The sequence below is a fragment of the Pinus tabuliformis genome, chromosome 7, assembly GCF_031772625.1.
Source record: "Pinus tabuliformis cultivar Carrire ecotype Pingquan chromosome 7, CPIR1, whole genome shotgun sequence".
In the NCBI taxonomy this organism is placed as follows: Eukaryota; Viridiplantae; Streptophyta; class Pinopsida; order Pinales; family Pinaceae; genus Pinus; species Pinus tabuliformis.
Window position 1 is genome coordinate 472910622 of NC_142293.1, and position 5196 is coordinate 472915817.

The window sequence follows — 5196 nt, forward strand, 5'->3', positions numbered from 1 at the left end:
GTGACTTTCAGGCAAGTGACCTTACTTGTCTAAAGATGGCCTTAATGATTCTTGGAACGATGGTTCCTGGTGAAGAATTAAGGGAACAGGAAAACGAGAATGAACTACTAGAGGAGGTCTAGAATCATCCTCGCCCACTAAGTAAAACATGGGGACTATATGGAAAAGGTTGTATGACATAAAGTAGAATATTTGAAGATATGGTATCAAACGTCCACAATATGCGATGTGAATATGGCTTGCCAGGGAGGCCGGTAGGACAAACTATCCAAGGAATGGGTGGATAATAAACCATACCTATATTCGGTGGGATCTAAGATGATACTTATGTTAATCAATTGAGAAGATGGCCAAAGGAAAACCGTCATGCCCCAAAGCATGGGATACTGCCCGTAAGCATATGTGATGGAGGGGACTAATCTGGTATACAAGGCAGGAATGATGCCCCCTAGCAGGAGGAGTTTATGGATACGCAAGATGGTGCATATCATCCCAAGGGTAATGAGGGGTATTCATGTCTTCCATGATGTCCTCATAGGAATGGAAGATGGGTGGATGGGAGGAATATTGACTACATGATGTGGTGTCAGTACCTGGTGGATCATCCTAAGAAAGAAGGCTCACATACGCATCATATGGAATGGTAGATGACGAGCTAGGATGGAAAACCTACCGATGTTGAGAGCCAGGTTTCTGACAAAGGAGGTTTGATAGAAGTGTGTGCAGAAACCTTAGGAAGGTTTTTCTGTGAGGAACTGAAGGATGATGACAGGTAAAGGATATGGACCATGGAGTCCGTCATCTCGACATCGAGGGGAGGGATCACAATGGTGGGGCCATAGTCCCCCTGTTCTGGTGTACTAGTGGTACAAAAATCCATAAGTAGAGGAGTAGGAGATCCACTACGAGTGGCCTTATACTTGCAAAGTGCTCGAAGGCAATCACAAAATTCATCAAGATGAGGGAAATAATGGGAATAGTGATCATAATGATCACACAAGGCACAAGGGTGATTTGTGCGCAACGTTTTTAGTTTCTTGGCTGGTCCCAGTAAGGTAACTTGGGCCTTAGGGAACGTTTCATGAACCAAAGGTTTGAGACGAGGAAGCTCAGGACAGTTTTGGTGGCATGCCCAACAACCTCACACAGAGCGCGTGGAGGTGTTGACTTTGGAGCTTTGGGGGTGAAAGGTGCTTGGGGAGCCTTGTCCTTAGGTTCCTTCTTCTTGTCTTTCCCCCCTGTCCATATGCTTTCGCAACAGGAGTGGGTTCCTGTTGAGGTTGCAGTTGAACTGGAGTAGTGACAGAGGTCATAGGGATGGCTTGAACCGGGGTCAAAGCATGATATGGTCTGAGATGACCACGCGAAGTGTTCATTGGGGGATCAATGTACCACATTAGGATCCATAAAGTCATATTAAGGAGAATCAATGAAGCCATGGCAGGGACATAAAATATTCCAGGAGGAGGAAACAAGAAAGGTATCTATCCTACAGGGTAATGTCTCGGTGGAACAACTCCTGGATGGTTGAGACCTGGAGGAATAGTTCCTGGTGGGAACAAAGGAGAGGCACCCACAAAAGGAGGAGGTCCTGGGGGGGTGGATATGGATGGCCCAGTTGAGATGGTAATAGCAGGGTGCTAAGGAGCTAGCTATTGATTAGATGTACCAGACTGCTTTTGAACAGCCCGTGACACTTGTAACATGCAAACACTTAAAGAGCTAGGCTCAGAGATAGGAGGGGGAGGACCAGAGAAAGCACCCAACAATGAGGAATCTTTGTATACTCTAGGTGAAACATCGGTGAGAGGGGTAGAAGGCCACTTGTCAGACATCGATGTGATAATGGACTTAGGGGAGTTCAAGGATGATGACTCCTAGTATGTCAACTGATCGATTGTCACGATCTTACCTTCATAGGGGAAACACATCTTGTGGAAAACCGCAGAAGCAATGACTAACATGGAATAAGTGTAACTACAACCCAAGAGAATGTTGTAATCTAGAGGGGCATCAATAACCTCGATGTCTACATGAACAATCCTGCCTGCAAGAGTCACTGGACAATTGCAATACATGTCGAGAGGCTGGGAGGAGTGACCGCCCAAGCACGCAAAGTGATGGTGGATGGGGATATTTTAGGTGACTTGAGTTGCTTCCAAATGAAAGCGGACATCACGCAGGTGGATGCGCCTTCATCAATAATGCATTGGGAGATGATGGCATTACGGAATTAGACTGGTATCTGGAAAGCAATGGATGGAGGTAATGAAGGATGTTTTGACGTATCAACAGGAAAGACAATCAAAATATCGTCTGAAGGATCTACTTTGACCAAAACAGTTAGTAGAGATTTCTTTTGAGATGGGCATGACTGGAGAACCTCCAATGTCAACATGGAAGCAGGTGATTACACCAAGTCGACTACTATACTTTATCTATGGGAAGCTTGGTTAGAAGCCACATTACGACGTAATGGTCCCTTGGGGATCTTAGGAATTGGCTCAACTTTAGGTTGAGGGATCTATAGTGGACCATTTGGTGTCGTAAGAGGCTCAGTAGATGCTTTGGTTTTGGACTTAGTGGAAGACGAAGTCGATGGATTGTCATATTGACGCGACCAAGTTTGCAAGTTGATATCAGAGGTATTGATCTTGTCAAAATTCATCATGAGGATCTGGTAGTCACCAAGACCAGAAGGTTGGGGAGGGTGGGCTACTTGACCTTGCTGAGGTTGAGTACCAAAAAATCCTTTATGAGGGAAAGGATTTGTGAGCACGACTGGTTGAGATGGCGCAGGATCCTAAGGCAATTGCTGCATAGGTGGTTGACCTCTAGATGCTGCTTGGGCTTCCCACATTTGGCGCATCTAGGGTAAGAGGGGACACTCATGAGTATAATGGACATGTACACCACAACATGCACAAGGCTTGTTCGTACGAATAACTTGTTTTTATTGGGCTGGTCGCCCTGTTGCTGGTTGTTGGTGTTAGGCTTGTTCCCCTAGGGTTCATTAGGTTGATTACCTTGATTACCCTGGTTACCCTTGTCACCTTTCCCCTTATTCTTTTCCTTCAAATTTTGGGGATTGGTCGCACTTTGTTGTGAAAACACTTGACCTCAAGGGGGTGGTGGCTGTTGGGGTTGAGGATTCATGGGAGGCTGTGATGCTAATGCTTGAGCGGCTAGAGAACTTGACAGTGCATAGGTATAAGATGGTTAAGGGGAAACGTTCTGGTAGACAAGTTGAGCACTAGCTGGACCTAACATCTACTGATGTGGTTGGGTAAATGCATAAGAGGTACTTTGTCCTAAATATATGTTGCTGGTAGGAGGGGCATAAGTGTTGTAGGAAGTGGTGTCCCCCTGTAGATAACCATAACTCTGCTGAGTATATGGTGAAGGATGTGAAATAGCTCCAATGATACCGTCGACAGTGTGATATTCCTCCGGTGCATTGGCACCACCAGGATGGGGGAGGTATGGTACAATGGTATAGGCATAACCAGATTGAGCATAAATCAAGTCATATCTCAGAGTGGTTTGGAGAGCCTCTTCCTTGTCTGATGAAAGTGAGATGTGACATCTTTGGCAATGGGCACTAAAAGAGTCATAAGAAACAAATCGAGGTAGACATGGTCTTCGAAGGGTGCAACACGACACATGCTCCTCCTTCTACGCCATTCCCGGACATGATCAGAAAGACGGGTGGCAGAGGATTGACGAAATGTGGTTAAGAGCTCTGTATCAGTGTCTTATACAAGAGGTAATTGAAAATATGAAAGGAACACTTTAACAAGCGTCGCAAAAGTGGAATGAGAGGCGATGGGCTGATCGACATACCACTTCGCAGCATCTCTAGTGAGCGTACGTTGGAACAACTGAAGACGAATGGAATCATCAATAATGGAATTATATGGACACCACATATGGAAGGAGTAGACGTGATTGGTAGGATCCTCTCCAGAATTACACTCAAACTTGGGAATGTCGGAGGTAAGCTTAATCAACATAGCTGGACAACCAACGTTGTGGTGTATAGGGCCATTAATCAACTGGATAAAATCCAGGAGGCTTAAACCAACCATGAAAGGTAGCATTGTATCTATTAGAACGGTTCTTGTAATGGTTCTACTAGATGTGACTACTAGGGTAGAACCAGAGCCAACACCAGGTTGGTTTCTTGCACCTATAGGGGGTCCTAACTTGATGATGGTATGCGGTGAAGAAGGCTCGGAATCGGATGAACTAGAAGAAGAGTCGGTATGGGGACTCAGGGGACTATGAAATCGAACCCCACGGGGAGGAGTAATATGCCCAAGAAGAAACTGGGGATGAAGGCCTAAGAGTCTCCACAAAAAACGCCTTGGTGGCACAATGGTTGCAAGAAACAAGTGACATGGAAATGGTGAAGGGAGATAAACAAAATGTCTCTGTCTCTGTGTGGGGAGATAAATTAATCAAGTCAAGTCTTGGCTTGGCAGTGTAAACCAAGCACCCTTCGTTTAAGGTGTGCAAGTGTGTTCATTAATTAAGCCCAGATCGTGTTTGAAAAAAAAAATATTGTTGAAATACTGTAAATGAATTGAAAGTAAATAAACTATCTAAACCCCACTCAAACTGGGTTTGCAAACACTGTGTTGGTTGGTTGAAAAATCAACTGAAAAAACATGAAAAATGCCAAGAGATCTAAGCATCGGTGTGACTAGGATCAAATGACACTATGCTGCTGGAAAGTGGTGCAACAACAACAAAAAACTAGTGAGGAAATCATTGCAAAAGATAGGGTGATGGGTGTGAAACCTAGGGCAAACAGTGGCAACCTAAGGGAAATAACCAAACAAGGTACAAGAGGGAACTTTGGATGGAAACAACTTATATTTGAAGATTTGAAGAAGGAAGGTACATATCTAGAAAATATGGCTGAAATCTCTCCAAAAACTCAAACTTCTTACTTAGCTAAACTCCTCCTATAGAGGTGGAAGCGTACTAGAAGCCCTAAGGGGCTAAATTCCAATGCGACGAGCGAAATAGAGTAGATCAAGCACTAAGCTGGCTAAGACAGTGGTCAACCAACCGAGCAGACAACTCTTAGAAAAACCCAGAAAAAGATCAGAAAGATTACCAGAAAACCCTAAAATCGTAGGTACTAACCTGATTATGGGGATATCGCACTTTTTGGGCCAGAAAGTGTGT